This window comes from Lathamus discolor, chromosome 2, assembly GCF_037157495.1.
Source record: "Lathamus discolor isolate bLatDis1 chromosome 2, bLatDis1.hap1, whole genome shotgun sequence".
In the NCBI taxonomy this organism is placed as follows: Eukaryota; Metazoa; Chordata; class Aves; order Psittaciformes; family Psittacidae; genus Lathamus; species Lathamus discolor.
The window spans coordinates 82,591,037-82,608,043 of record NC_088885.1 but is presented as its reverse complement, the minus strand read 5'-3'; the positions used below and the strand labels follow the sequence as shown (position 1 = coordinate 82,608,043).

At 35.3% G+C, this 17,007-nt stretch overlaps 1 long non-coding RNA gene across 1 annotated transcript; it reads right to left on the bottom strand.

Annotated features, from left to right (window-relative positions):
• Nucleotides 1-9,223: 9,223 nt before the first annotated feature.
• Nucleotides 9,224-16,346, bottom strand: LOC136009278 (uncharacterized). The gene is made up of 3 exons (XR_010610458.1): nucleotides 16,275-16,346; nucleotides 11,403-11,510; nucleotides 9,224-9,259 (listed from the first exon to the last, which is right to left on the bottom strand). It is a non-coding gene; the product is annotated as an uncharacterized LOC136009278 (long non-coding RNA).
• Nucleotides 16,347-17,007: the final 661 nt, after the last annotated feature.

Here is a 17,007-nt window from a genome sequence, read left to right as displayed (position 1 = left end):
ATATTAAGTGCTTCTTTCTTCTTCTAGAAATGTCTAATACTTTTTTTTTTTTTTTAATTCCTTGAGTTTTGATTACATCAATGAGTTGGAAATACAGCCATAAAATAGCATCATAGTAGTATAGTGCATTTAGAATAATAAAATCATTGAATAGTTTGGGTTGAAAGGGACCTTAAAGATCATTTAATTCCAACACCCCTGCCATGGACAAGGATGCCTCCCACTAGACCATGTCACCCAAGGCTTCGTCCAACCTGGCCTTGAACGCTGCCAAGGATGGAGCATTTACCACTTCTTTGGACAACCTGTTCCAGTGCCTCACCACCTGCACAGTAAAGAATTTCTTCCTTATGTCTAACCTAAATCTTCCCTGTTTAAAAAAAAAAAAAAAAAAAAAAAAAAGAGCTTTGTTTTCTGGTATTGAAATTAATGGTTCTGTTTTTATCATTGAAGCAAGTATTGCAGACTGCACAATGACCTGTAATTTGATGGATTTTTATCTACATGGATGATGTAAAGTTTTGTTGTCTCAGCATATCGTACTGAATCTTTTTCACCCCTGCTCAAGTTGTCCTTCCTATCAGTATCTATGCGCCATCCTCCAAAAAGATTGCTTTGTCAGATGACTTCTTTCCCAAGATCTGATTAGCTCACAGCTATACTTGATAGATGTTCCTTTCTTATTCTAGGATGAAAACTTTCTAGAACTGTTAGGAAAGAGTTGAATTGACAGGTGGGATGAGGTGTTTCTGTTGCTGCCTGGACATCGGGATGCTTTGTGAAAACATGCATTCCTTTTTCATATCCCCAATTCATACATCGGTTCACCATTGGTACACTCCTGTTTCCTAGTTAAAGAAGTATGAGTACACGTAACTTTTGTTTCTCTTTCCTACTGTAGATGTCACTCTAGGGCTGCGTGCTTCTTTGTTACTGAAGTAAATCATCAAGTTGGGGAAGAAGGTTCTGAAGACTTTAATTGGCTAGTACTGAAATATTTATGTTTTTATACCTTAGCTTGAACATAGAGGAATTGCAGTAAGACTCTTGAACTGAATTGCAAATTTTTGATCCTATAAAAAAAAATCAGTTTTTCAGTATTTTAGCTGACTGAATAACTTGGGTATTTTTTAGGAAATAATAGTTCCAGTGAATGATAATTTTATTGGCTTTGAGAGACTTCTGAAAGCCAGATAGGTAGCTTAAAAATTTTATTTTGTTTCAATCCCTAACAAAATGCTAATCTTGGCTGTACATGCATTTAGACAGGTACTTTAAGACAGCTACCATGTGAGGTGTCTAAAAGTTGAATGCTATTTAGGTAAATAGTCTGACTGGATCTCAGCATGTGCCTTCACTTATCTTCAGATTTGATAGGGTGTTTATATTACATTTGAAAATAAGAGATTCAAAAAAATATTACATTTGTTAAACTCAGAATATTGTTGTGGACAAAACTGAGCCCCCCCGAAATAGGGAATCAGCAATATACTGTAAGCAAATTAATGTATTAACCATCTACTAAAATACAACCAGAAGTTTTATTAGTTCAGTTACAATAACACTAAAACACCCCAACATATTACAGACAGATAGGTTCTTAACACACGAGTTGTCAGGGCAGTACAGAGCCTTGGTCTTTCTACTAGTGACAGCAAATTTGGATTTACTGAACTATAGAACAAATGTGCAGAAAGTCGTCCATAGAGACAATAGCAGGTGTTACGCTCAGCACCCAACTCCATCATATTTTTGACAGTATCTTCTACAGCAACCTTCTTTACTCCATTAAGGATGAGGTGACTGCAGAATAGATTTCAAAGCCTCAAATGCTGCTGCTCTGGATAAATTCTGGAGAAACATCTTTCTCGACTTTTTTATGTAATCTGTCATGGCCCTGAGGACACCACCAGCCCTCACTATCCCTGCCCAGCCCCAGGGCTCTCACCACCCTGTGTAAGGCCCAGGACCCCATTTCAGCCCCCCAGTACCACCTGTCCTTGCCCTAGGAACAACACTGCAGGGCAACTATCCAGCTCCCCACAGCCCTGCCCTGCCCAGCTGTCAGCTCTGCTGACATGGGTGAGCCCACCCATGGAAACAGCAACAACCTAAATGAGATGCCAAATGTTGGGTAGTGTGAATACTAACCCTTTTTCTTTCAGGTCTTATCCTGCTTTGCCTTAAATTATTAAAATTGCCATCAATGAACTTGAGGATGCATTTGTGTTTATTCTGTTCCTCTAGAATTTTGTCTGGGAAGAAAAACATACAGCAATTTAAATTCTTCATGGGTTTATGGGTACAATGTTCCCCAGCCCTCCACACTATTAAGTTTTTCATTCCAATGCCTAAAATTGCTTTCTGAAATCTGCCAAGAGGTTCAGATGTACTGTTAAATGGATTTCAAGGCATTTGAGAAGATAAGAGTACATAGCAAATTTTGAGCTCTAAAAAAAAGGAAAATTTGAAGCTTCTCCTTAAACTGAAGTAAATGAGAGCTCTGGTGGACTCTTAACTAAATGCTTTGGACAAATAGTCATGCAAGGATGCAAAATGCTAGATCAGCATGTTGTTTTTTGTTGGTTTCTTTTTTACTATATACTGCTTCCTTGGAGTACCTAATGAAATCACAGTAGTGCTGGATTAACACAGAATTGAAGTTTGTAACTTTTGTGTATACAAATGGATGACTTTTCTAGAGAGCAAATATGCCTTTGGAAAATTTCTTCTGATACAAAGTATATATATTTGGAAAAGGAATGAAGGTAACCTCTCATTCGGCTACAAAAATATAGTCAAACAAACAGTTATGGACATTATTAATCTGCAATCATCTAGATTGATTTATAATGAGGCAGCTAAAATAGCAGCTCGAAGAGCTGTCATCCTACTTTATCTGGTTTGCTAATGGCCTGAATTGTGCTTGTTAAATTGCTGTATAAATACAGCTTTTTGTTTTGCCTCTAAACTACAAGACATGATAGCTTGGTGAAAAGTATGACTTCACTTCCTTAACAATACTTCTCAAAGAAAAGAGTATATTTCTCTAATTACTTCTCTCATATCACACAGTAATACAAGTTTTCTCTTTTTGCTTCTATACTGGTCGTTGTCTTTACACCAGCATCAACTCATTTCTTCCCAGTCCCTCTGTAAGCATAATCAAATTTTTAAACAATTATACAAATCTTTAAAAAACTGATTCCACAACTCCATATGCTGAACTGTTGTCCTTAATACTTCCTAACTCATCCTCAAAAATTCATTGCTTTTTTACAGTGATTTGCAATAGGAAACTGGGGAATAAAGGTATTTCAAACCAGAAAACTGACATTCTCAGCATGAAGAGACTGTGAATAGAAACTCTTTATTCAACCCACGTTTTCTTCTCTGGTCAGGACCCCTAAGACACCATTGAGGAAGCTTCATTTGGCTGCTGTTTCTCCAGACTATCTATGATCCAGCCCAGATGTGGGCTCTGAGGTCTGACTGCTGGGAGAAGACCTGTGAGATACAGGTTCCTGGGTTAAATATGTCTTAAATTATTCTTAAATTATTTATATTAAATATTCTTAAATTATCAGACTATATGCTTTCTGTGAGTCTTTTTTTTCTGACCTTTGACATTTTTAGGCCAAAAAGATCAATCTTAAGTTTAAGATGAACATTTTTGTTTCAATTGGATGTGAAACCTTTTACTAGTATGTAAATGTTTAATAAAAGAAGAGCCCCACTTCATTTCCTAGACTTTTAGAATAATCTGCTTTAAATTGCTTTTCAATGTAACTTCAAATATGACTTTAGCAAAGACTTTTCATGACAATTTGTAAAATGAATGTGTTAGGTAAAATATTTCAGATGTAAATTTTTGCAATGTTGCAGCTTGTTACTGTGTCCAGTGAAACTCTACATTAATATGATTCTTTCTGGTATTAGGCATTTGTACTTATACATGCTGCCAACAGACGATGTTCAACTGTTCATTGTAGTGCCTTGATCTCATATGACGATGTAAATCAGGGAAAGTCTTTATATAATTTTCTTCTTAAGTCATATGTAGAGACCTTCGACTTTTCTGCATGTAAGGAAATTAGGATTGCATTTACATGCATGATGTTCAGGACATAAATACATCATTCCCTATAGTATCTATAAGTACAATAGAAAGCTTGATTTCCCTTAAGGACAGCAACGATATGTCTAAAAAAATTCGATGTAGATACATTGAAACGAAAAAGTTATAATAATACATGATATTCACAATAAAACTGTAGAACATGCTAAGTACTTATTCGACTGCCAATATTTATTGCTTCAAGGAAAACTTTAAATTAGGACTAGGTAGTTTTGTGGCCTGATGAAGATCTATACTTTTTCATTCAAGCACAGGGTGAGCACAGTGTTGCTCCACTGTTGAATGATAATATTTAAGGATGGGGCTGGAGGTTCTTGAGGCCTCTGAATTTATTTTTATTATCATTTTGCTCATGTGAATGTTAAATGTTGTTACTGTGAGGGTGGTGAGACACTGGCACAGATTGCCCAGAAAAGTTGTGGTTGCTCCATCCCTTCAAGGCCAGATCGGACGGGACTTTGAGCAACCTGATCTAGTGGAAGGTGTCCCTGCCCATGTCAGGGATATTGGAACTGGATGAACTTAGGGTGCCTTCCAACCCAAACCATTCTATGATTCTACGGTTCTACAATGCTTCTTTGTCCTCACTCAAGAATTTTTATTGAAATAAAGGTAACAATTTACCAGGGTGCAGAATCCAACTTTGTTTAGTGTGGGTTTTCTTAGCTTAGTGATATCAGCTCCAAGAGTACGTTTGCCTACCCATAATATGGGTTTTGAGTGTAACAAGCTTTACAATAGGACACATATAAAGCAGAGAAATTCCAAACATGGGATCCCCATGACTCTTAGGAAATAATCTGATAAAATGGAAGTTATAGATCAGGTTGGTTTTTTTTTTTTTTGAGAACTTTGGATAATTTATGCATTTCTGTTACAAGAGTCCTAGAAGTATCAGGAAAATTAACTGTTGTTTATAAAGCAGACTATAACTTTTAAATTAAATGGGGTACTAAGGATACCAGAAAGCAACATTACTTTGGGCTATAGATTTTATGCAATTACAAGTTTTTTTTCTCTTGAAGTAACATTTAAGTCACTTAAACAGTGCTATATTGTTTACTTGTAAGAAAAGTTGAAAATTTATTACTGGGAATAAACAAAATGAAAGAGTAGCATGCACAGAAGTCAATAATTTAGGAGATACTGTGTCAAGACCACAGCAAGTAGAATTAATTTGTGACATTGTAGCCATGGTAAACAAGGTGTAGCTATCAATAATGAAATTAATCAACTTCAGATAATTGAACAAACAGATTTGCCTCAGTTTTTAGTTCAGAACCCCGTCAAAGTATTCCTCATCCAGCTAAGGGCAGCTGAGGGAATAAAATGGGGGTTTTCTATCAAATCCCGGGTGAGCAGCTGATGAGATTAATCTACATGCATTTAAAAGATGGGTAGAGAGTTCTTCAGCATGGTGATTCGGAGAAAACTCCAGGAACAAACTTGCCAACAAAGTTTTCAAGCTGACAAGCAGGTATTCTTTATTGCGGCGCCGGGAGACACGGGGGATAGCTCCTCCTAACGTGTGTCTCCCTGTTGCTACACAAGCCGTCCTTATATAGTCCCTGGGCATACATACATTACGTCATTTTCCAGAAAGTTCCCCGCATGCGTACAGAATTGTGGTGGTGGTCTCTAAGGGTCGTTTACTTCTTCCAACAATCTTCATCACTTCTGGCACCCTTTGGAGCATGTGCAGTAGATGCTCATACCAGTTTAATTAGTTCGTCAGCACCAGAGACATAATAATCCTCCTATCCTCCTACTTATCAGTTAGTTTAACTGTAGCCCACCCTGGACACCTGCCATTCCCAGATACTCCTTATCCCTGTGTCCTGTTCTTCTAGATTGTTTTTCTTAAAACTGTGTAAACTATAACAATTTATCTTGTACAAGAATGCTCAGTGTGTTCTCTAGCTGCATTCTATTTTTTTTCTATGTATCATGCACCTCAGTAATTTTCCATTGCTACTGTTACAAAGCCATCAAACTTAACATTACTTAAAACTGATTCTAAAGGTCTATATACTCCATTTTGTAATTTTGTGTCCCCCTTGTCTCAATGGAGATATGCACCTCATATTTAAGCCAATTTTATTAAAAGTACAGGATCAAGTGTGGACATTATGCACAGTACTGGTGAAGTAAATTCCTATGGAAGCTTCTATGGGGTCACAAAGGAGAATGCATTATACTGTGTCAGCTGTGTTTATCCCTTCCTTGTTGCCCATATATTTCATGCATGGTGCATAGGAACTGAGAAGGTGAAGAGGAGGCCCAGGGCATTGCTTGCAAATGTAACTAACTGTGCAGACAAAAAGGTCAATGAGAAAGCAAAGGTAACTCTCAGCTAACAAGTTTGAAATGGTACTTGCAGTACCTGGGACTGTGGTTGCTCTACCAGCTTGCTAACACCATCATGCCTATGCCAAAGGTACACATTTTAGTAAACATGCTTTTTTTTCCCCATTCCCTGTGTGCTACTCCTGTAGCAATAGTGAGAATATATTCTGGAGAATATTACTGTAAGCAACTGAAAATCTCCATGGGCCTTTCAGTTTTGTATTTCTACTGTGAACTGAGTTAAAGTTTTGAAAATGCCTCAGAATTAGTACCAGTGGGTTGTCTGTTCATACAGGCATTTATTTACCTCTCCTAACTAAAGATTAGGAAGTGTTTCTGATTTTATCCCCATTGTTCTGAGAAAGCCAGCCAAAAAGAAGAGATTTAAGGCTACCTTTCATGAAATTGGTAATATTTATAGTGATATTATTTCAGTATTTTCTTTGAGTCTTATAGCATTTTCACTCTTTTACATTGAGCTTCTAAACGTTTCTAAACATGTATAGTTACAGGAGACTTAAGTTTTCAGTAACATGAGAAAAAGGGAAAGTCATAACCATCTCAAAACCCAGAACTGAAGGACAAGAAAAGATGTAATGTTTTATGTGAGAAAAAAAATCGTATTTTTTTTCTGACTTCTGTTCTAGGGCCTGGTTGAGGTTAGCCTTACTAGTTAGGCTGGATGCCTAAGCAGTTGTGTGTTCACAGGAACAGTTGTGTTCACAGAAAGAAAGAATGTTTAGTTTGCAATTTATGTAATCACGTATTCAAGAAAAGAGCATAACCCCATCCAGTTTAATGATTGAAAGATGCATTTGAAACGTTTGAAAGATTTGAATGGACTGCAGCCCATGAGGAGCCAAGCTGGACCAGTTTTTCTCCTGAAGAGCTGTTGCCCATGGAGAGGATCTATGCTGGAGAGGTTTATGAAGAACTGCAGAGTATGAGATGGCCCCACATTGGAGCAGGGAAAAGTGTGAGGAGGAAGGGGCAGCGCAGGGGAGCTGATATGCACCCCATCCTTCATTCCCCTGTTCTGCTGTACTTAGACTAGTAGTCTGGCTGTTCCTAGAAGGAAGATCATGTTGAAGATGCTTCTAGAGTTCACATCTCTTGTCTTGTGACTGTGTGCTTAATCACATAGCAGTGAAATGAACAGGAAAATACAATAGGAGAAAGATAGCATTCTGTCTAAACAATATCTAATATATGTGACAGCAGGCTAACATTTCAGTCAATTTTTGGCATGAAATATTTTTTAAATAGATTGCCAAGCATAGATAGTGAGGGACAGTAACGTCTCAGTTGCCATGCAACTATGTATATTGTAGAAGAAAAGTAGGAGCAGATGCTAGTCCTCTTATGCAAAAAATATATTCAGTGAAAACATGCTTCATAAGAAAAATGTTTAAACATATGCCTTTACTAATAGAGACATAAATAACTATACCATAGCTTTTTGTGTCACTTGCATTTAAGTTAAAATATCAATTCAAACATAATAGACATTCCAGTATAATCTGTGTTACAATACCTAAGCATTCTCCACTTTAAGAAACATTAGTGAATTCAAGATGGTTAGTCAGTGCCTTGTGTTCACCCAGAAATAAATTGACAGACTAATATTTGTAAAGCAGTGTTGCACCATGCCATTGTTAACAGTTGTCGTATGTGATGGCACCATCTCCTAGTGTTGTACTTCAACTTGAACTTTACTCTGTGTGCCCCAAAGAACTGAAGATACCTAATACTTAAATTTTTAATAAGATTATGCTATGTTAGAATGGAATTTCCAAATTTTAAGTTCAAAAAAAGTTTACCAAGCTCACTCTCTTCATGTGTGTTAATACTTTAACAGATAGTTTTCTGCAATACAAAGGTTTGGAAAATGAACTTTTGCTAGTTTGGGGATTACAAGCAGAGCTTTAAGTATACCATGTCTATAAAAATGCACTGTATCTACAAAACCCCTAAAACCTAGGTAAAGTATGAGTATTCCACAGATAGATTGTGTTGTGGAGAGAAGATGAATCCCAGACCAGACGTTTTCTTTGCATTTATTAAAGGCATCAACCCTCCGACACCACATTCTAAGCCCACCATTCATCTCACCTAATTTTAGCCATTGACAAATACTCTAAATTTAGGAATGATTTATTAAAATGCCTAAGTTCTCAGTCACTGGAGAAGGAATAGCAGCTTCAGAGAATTTTTCTGCGTTTCTGGGACATAAGTACAAAGAAGGGATAGGTCAAAATTTCTCTGAGAAATATTTTTCTTGGCCATAAAAGAGCCTTTTAGACAGCTAATTTCAAATGGATTTCTAAATTTCAGATAGTTAGTTTGGAAAGGTGACATCTGTTTTCAGCTTTGCGATTTTCACAGCTCTAACAATTGTTTGTGTAAATATTGTAATGGAAAACATTTGGGATAGATCAAAATTATGTTTGAAGGAAGATAAACAAAAACACAGTTTATCTTCCTTTAGGGAACAGAATATGACTCTCACTTGAGAATTGCTTATATTGCAGCAGACTGCCTCTTTGGAAAACGGTTCTGTCTCCTCTGTTGCCGAAAATAATGTGAAAAGAAATGGGAAGATATGAATGTTTATAATCTAAAAGAGATTTCTTAGGGTCTGACTACAGTTCAAATATACACCTGCTAGAGCAGTTTTTTGTGTTTTTTTTTCTTTTTTTTTACTTACCATTCTTTTCACAAGATTTATGTGAATCTTTTCTGCTGCATGCTTCGGTAGTTGCACCTTTGACAGACCTATGTAGATGAGAGCCGTGAGTAGGTAGGAATGCATAATTAAAAACGTACTCTTAAATGTTTTTCAGACATGGAATTTGGATATGATTGAAAAAGTTGATCTTTCTTTGGACCCCTGAAAACTTTTTTCTTTGCTGTAATGTTGTTTCTGAAATATTTCTTCCACAGTTTAGATAAATAAATAGTGAATCTGACCAAGGTGTTATTAACAAAATTAACAGTACATCCTTTTTATCTGGGGTCCTTTTTTTTTCATTTAGAAAGAAGTTTTTAATGCCTCCCTTTCTTTCAGCAAGTGACATGGCATTTTTGCGCAACAATTTTTGTATCAGTCATTGTTCTTAGAGATTCTATCAAAGAACAAAATGTAAGTGCTTGTTTTTAAATAATTGATAATTTGAAAAATATAAATCTCACAGTCAGTCATTGTCTAGAATGGTTTTAGAGTCAGATTTTTAAATCTGTATTCTATACCTTTATTTTCAAGATTGGTGCTGTTGCCTATCAAATGTCAGTACATTATTCTAGTATACTTCTAAAATCCTCTAATGTTATTTTCCTTTCAGAAAATAATTGAGGTGAGTTAAAAGTCAGTTGAGACAGGTGGTTTTTAGGATATAGAATTTGTGAAAACATTGTCCCCTCCCCTTCTCTTTCTTATGTCTTGTAGTTTTCGTTTTGTATCTCAGGTATACCATCACTACCTTTGACCTCTAGTCAATGAAAGGCCCTTATATTTCCTTAGCATGCATTGCAGGATTCAGAGCATAGCTTGATATGATTATTTAGTTTATCTAAATGCAATTTTTTAATTAAGTTAATTAAGCTAAAATGAAAGCACCTCTAAAAATATTTTTCTAGTCAAAAGAAAAAGATTATGGTTAAAACAGCTCAAGTTGTCCTTAAAGTAGTATTTTTTTTTTGTTTGCTGATGATAGTTTAAAGCTGATATTTAGTCATGCTAACAAAGAGACGTAAGAAGGTTCCTACAGCACAACTGTAGATAATAGAGCATGATTACATTTATGTAGCTGATTATAATGTTGCTCCTATCAAGCTGTACAGAAGAAAATTACTTGCTATACACCATACCTGATGAACATGACTGTCTTGTTGTATTTGTTAGTGAGAAACACAATTGCATTGGTTAAATTTGCATGTGTAAGTATTATATTAAAAAAAATGAATAATGTATTTTTACAATAAAATCCAAAAGAAAAAGTTAAGCTGTTTCCTCAAATTAGTAATCTGAAAATTTTCCACAATGATTTTCATATCCTGGTGAAAGAATTAATTGTCTCAGTGTTTATTTCTTTTTAGAGAAGACAGTTGACATTGTAGCGTGGCTTTGTATTATGCTTTAGCGCATTGTCAAATTCACTACAAAAGCCATGCTCATACTTTTATATGACATTCAGTATGACATTTATATGACAGATCAGTTTTTGTCATAGCTGAAGTAAGGTCAGTCTTCTGTTAAGAATATAACACAATAAGTATATTATAGCTCTGGAAGAGCAGCCAATATGAAATATCTTCTGAATTTTACTTTGGAATCACAATGACCACATGGATGCCACTATCAAATGCTTTCTGGTAGACTTGGTTGAACAACTTTCGTATTTTTTGTCCTGTGTATATCTGGAAATTAATTTTGTATGTGAGTGTGTGAGAATATAGGTTTGAGAGAATCAAGGAATGTAAATATTTGGTATTTAACTTAAGAGGAAACAGCTGCAAGGTCTATTACTCTCAGAGAAATGCCATCAGAAATGACTAAATATTTTCCAAATAAACAAGCAAATGTAATATGTTAGTATTTGTGTGATTTCTGAACAAGATTTGCCAGCAGTGACTGCAGTAAGGAAATTGCAATATCCAATTCATTTTCCTAAAGATATTCAATTTTTGTCATTAAAGGCAAGTTGCAAATTTATTACTTGTGGTGTATATTTCCTGCTACAACTTAGTCAGTTCAATCATCATAGGCAAGTTATTTTAAAGTGAAGAACATTTTTACACATGAACTGTATAAAGAAATTCTCACTGATACGGGCAGCACTTTTCATGTTCTATCAGACATACTAAAATATTAATATTGTTCTATATGGGGTTGTAACTGTGACTTTACCAAATACAGTACCTTATTAGAAACTTCTTTCACTTAACCTTGAGGTTGCAGTTCCTTGGTTGTTTTTTAGAATAACAAGGCATGCCATAAGTCAGCTAAGAAGTCTATGTCATTGGAGAACTGTCAAAGAAAAAGTAATTTAAGCTACCCAGAATAAAAATAAAACCCCAAAATATTAAACCAAAACCCCAAAACCCAAACACAAACAACACTGTGATACATTACAGTAATATAACATTTAACATTTCCTTTCCACTTAAGAAGTATCTAAAAAAATTTTATTGACATACTTTAAATCCAGAGAAAACAAATGTAAAAACCTGACAGTTTTCAAATGTTAATTTTCTTAGTAAAAAAACCCAAGGCAATATAAAGCCAAAAGCTATAAAACATAACACCAATACAAAATATGAAAATTTAAATTCTTTTATAACCTGTTCTTAAGATATCCTTAGTGATTTGTGCTGACAACCACTGATAATGTGCTGGAAAATATATTCAACTCAGACTGTATGCAAAGTATGTCAAAGTTTTACACAGAGCAGCTTACTTATCTCAGTGCGGAGTTTTGCTTAAAAAGCAATAGTACTGTATGGCTCTCTGACGATCAAAGCCTCAGTTTCCACTTCTGTTGTTGAAAGTTGTTATTGTCAAAACAGATCAAGCACAAACTCACTGATTAAAATTACCTTGAGGTACATGAAATATATAAGGCAGCCTAGCATTTAACATTTTTCTTATGTTTTGGAATTTGAGAATTTCTGGTTAACACATCAAAGAAAGAATTAACCAAAAGGCAGAGACTGAAGTAAATCATATTTATCTATTACAAAGTGATTCCCCATGAGCAGACAGAGATAGGAGAAGGGGGATACCCTTTCTCAAAGTTTTCTGCAAGACAGAAGTCAAGCTACCTTTGTAGGCAAGTCAGTGTGATGACCCATTAAATCTTAACCCATGAGACCCATGACAGAACTTACAGAAAAGGTTTTGTACAACTTTTCTATGATTCATCTATACTTGAAAGTGACAGTAACCTTTAATTATTTTTGTGTTAAGGGAGCAATTAGAGGTTCTGCTACAGTTCTGAGCCACCCTGTGCCAGCGTACAGGAAGCAATAGCACTTGCCTCACAGAGGAAACTTAAAAAGGAAGAAGGGAAAAGGTAGGAAAAAGTGAGAAATCACTGTACTAGTGACAATGGTCATCATGCACCACTGCTCAGTTTTGTCAAAACCAAACCACTGACTCCTTCATATCATAGGCCATTGTCCTAACACTGAAGTCACATTGTTACATCCTGAAATAGTGCACTATTCCACAGGTTTTCTGCTACATACAGCGCTAATTATAATATTTCAGTCAATGGAAAAGAATAGCTATTAGCAATGTCTATAAATTAATTAAAAACTAGTCAGTTCTGCTCTTCAGAATTGCTTTGAATCTCAGCTTTTAAGAAATGGATATCAGGTATGATTTGGCTTCTAATTTCCCCATGTTATACCAGAAGACAAAACTACAGTTCAGTGCTTGTAACTTCAAGACAAATATTTTTCAATTTCCTGGTGCAAATGGAAAATGTTTTCTATTAACATATATTTAGTAGAAGTTGTGTGCTATATTTCTTTATATCTTGGAATGCATTCTTTGTAAAAGCATGAAATAAGAAAGCCATGTTTCTTAGGGGCAAAATGTTTTACACATGGTGTTTATATTTCTCTTTTCCACATGACTCCATATTTGTAAACTGAATTTATGAACTTCCATCAAAGTAGGCTGAATTCTCTGATATTTACAGTACACAGAAAATCCAGCTTCAGCAGTTCAGTCATGAATCTTTCACATTTTGTATAATTTAATCATCAGTGTCTCAGTTTCTTGATTGATTGTCCAATACTGTATTATATGTTATATTAGGCTTATAAATGAGATCTCAGATCACTGTGCACAGAGTATAATACAAGTTCTTCAATTTTGATTATGGTAGTCAGAAAATGTTACATAAATCATTTTGTCAAACCCTGCAAATCAAATGATATTTTCTTTTCTGAACTGTAAACAAAAATTTATCACCATAAAAAATCAAAATTCTTTTTGTTACACTGGTGTAAACTCAACTGTGTCCAGTAACTGTGGACTTTAGGCACAGCAGCATCAGCTTATAACTTTACCACATCATAGTTTTGTAAAGGGAAGGGGGAAAAAAGAAGTGAAAAAAGAGATTGATGCAGACAGAAAAACACCCAGATTAAAAAAAAAAAAAAAAAAAAAAGTATGCTTTACAGAGAAAGTCATAAATTTGGGACCTTAATTTTTTTTCTGGCTGGGGAGGGATACCAGCTTAGAAAAAGCTTCATTGCAAAACTCTTCTTTTGATTTAAACCCAGCTGGTAACTAAATACCATGCAGCTGCTCACTCACTGCCCCAGACCACAGCTCTGCACCAGCTATTAGGAAGAAAAATATCCCAGCCAAAACCAAAACAATTATATTGTCTGTTCTAACCAGCTTTAATAAATTTGTTGTTTTGCTTATAGAATCTGTCATTTTTAAGGGAAATTTGCTGTTGAATCATCTGAGGAATGATTTTCATATTTGTTACTCTAAGTCAAATTTAATGATTTTCCTAGTTACCACTGAAACCATGTAATTTTACTTCTTGTTTTTCTTCTTAGAGGAGAGAGAATGTAGAAATCCAAGTTTCTCTAGGTTTGCAACCTTCCCATGTGGATCAACAAAGCTTTTATGAAGTACCATCACCTACATACATTATCAAGTATCACCTTTGTCAAAGACCGTGCTAAAGTCAAAGTACAGAATGGTCACTGCTGCCCTCTCATCCATGAAGTTAGTCAGCGCATTAGAGAAGAGAATCACACTTCCAAAGAACAATTTGCCCGTGGTGAATACAAACTGACTATTCAATCAGTTTCTTGTCCTGCTTAATCTTGTATACAGGTTCCAAGAAAATTTGATTTCTTGACTTCCCAAAGACTAAGGTCAGGTCAACAATCCAGTTGCTCAGATCCATATTCTTGATCTTCTCAGGCATATTTGGCTTTCATAATCATAAAGTCCCTTCCCCTAGTCACTATAAACTTTCAAGGATAATAGAACAAGACCACACAATGATATCACCCAGCACTGCTAACCATCCTGGGAGCAACCTAGATGGTCTCAAGGGCTTACAAAGTCCAGTTTGCTTAAGTGGTCCCTATTTCATTCTTCTGCTGTGGGTTATGTTCCCCTATGCCAGACTGCCTTGAGGCAGAGGTCTAGGAGGCCTGAGGACAGATTTAGCAGTAAAGACAGGGACAAAGAAGCTAGCAGGAACATTTTCTGTTTCTGTGTCCTTTGTCATCAAGGTCTCTAGCTGTAGGACTATATTTTTCTTAGTCTATCTTTGGCTGATGAAGTGCATATAGAGTTCCTTCTTGTCCTTCACTTCTACTGCCGAGTCCAGCTACAGCTAAACTTTGCCTTTCCTAATACTTTCCCTTCATGCTCAGGTGATGTTCCGGTATTCTTGGTTGAGCTCAGCTCATTACACACCACATTAATTTGGGCACAACAGTCATAAGAACTTACATTTTTTTTTAAAAAGAAAGCACATATTTTATAATTACCTTGATAACTCTTCTGTTGTAAAAAGTTGCAAACTTATTTTATTATTGTTAATAAAATGAATCAAAGTCAAGGATCTCTTAATTGAGTCATCTAAAACTGTGACTTCGCATGTATAATACCTGTGCTTCGTCAGTAAAAGACAAATGTAGAAAATTTATTATAAACATTATGCTCACATGTGTTTCCTTTCACTTCATCATCTCAGTCTTAAGTGGATTTAAGCAGCATACATAATTCACAAAGTAAATGAAGTGAATAGTCAATATGTAACATTTAGAAAATGGCTACAAGTTCAAGTGTATGAACTGAGATTGTATGTTTAGAATATTAGTATTAGTCTTGTTTCAGCAAATTTTACATACAACAGTGATTGTGTTCCTGTTTCTGTCACTGTGCCTGATTCTACATTCTTTAGTGTCATTTAATACCGTACTTTTTATTTAGCATCTTGTGAAATTTAATCTGTGTAATTACTCACAGTGAGTAATGGTAATGAATTTGAAGCCAGTGGGATTGTCTCAACAGACAACTAATAATTTGTTGATGTATTGACACCGGTATTGTTTGTTTGCTTCCACCTACCGCTCAGTTCAACAAAGACTATGAACCTTCACTCAACCTGGCCAAGGACATTAAGGACAGCAGGAAAAACTTCTACAGGTACATTTGAGATAAAAAGAAAATGAGAGAAAATGTGGGCCCCTTCCTGAAGGCAATGGGAAAGTGCAGTGAGAGAGGAGATAGTGCAAGGTCCTGGGGAAGCGGGTCTCTTCCCTCGTGACATGTAATGTGGTGGGGACACAGTTTCTCCATGGGTGGAGTACAGATAATGTACTTTCATACTATGTAGCAGGTTTGCTAAAACTTCCCATGGTTTCACAGGGAGAATTAATTCAAGGACAATGTTCATGCCTCTTTTCACACTTATATTAAGATGAAAAAAATACTTTATAGAGGTGTTTTTTTTACCACTCTATCTTCAACATGTAACTATTTGGAGAAAAAATACAGCGGTTCCCATTTTAAAGGTTATAATATGGCACTTAAAAATATATTGTGCTCATTATTGCCAAGCGAGCAAAAAGAACATTTAAAATGAAGAAACAAACCATTATGCTACTTTCAGAATCCTACACTTAGATTTTTTTCTTCTGAGTTTTCCTGTAATTTGTTTTAATACATCTTCATATCTGAATTAAAGAGTTTTGAAAAAATGCTAACATGCAATGTAATTTTGTTTAGAATTCTAATACTTACTGACATCTGTGGCATCAGGAAAGGAGTCCAGTATGAAACAGATGATGTCACTATGAGTGTAAAATAAAGCAGTTGTGTCACAGACAGAAGTATATCTGAAGTATATAAAACAAGTTGATTGTTAACATGTATTGCAATTGTGGGAAATGTGTCCTTTCACATGAAAGTAAATATTAGACATAACTACAAAGCCATAGCAATAATACCTAAGTGGTTATGGGTCAATTCAGAAATGAAGTAGGATGTGGGAAGACATATCTACAATACTTTTTTGACACAGTTCTCAAATATGTTCCAGGCTACACACTATATTCTACTTACTTTTCTTCATCTTCCCCTGGGTTAAGTAAACTAATTTTAAAACAGGATAAAAATGTATTTCCTTGGTCATGGTGGAACAGATTTGATCTTGTATCTGGAGTCATCTTTACAGTATCCTTTATAGGATATTTTTATATTTCATTTCTTCTCTTGAGTGGAATACAAACTTTAAAGTATACTTCCACTTATAACACTCCTTTCTACTTCTGTTTCTAAAAGTTCATTTTAGGAAATGTAGAACTGGCTGTAGAAAAGCACTGAATATTCTTCTGTATTGTCTCTTAGGAAAATCAGGCATTCACAGAATTGATTGAGCTAAAATACTTCTAATTCAATCCACATTCACCATGTTAAAGTAATACCTTTTATTTTCTAATTCTTTCCTCTTTTTGGGAGGGGGGATTGGGAATAG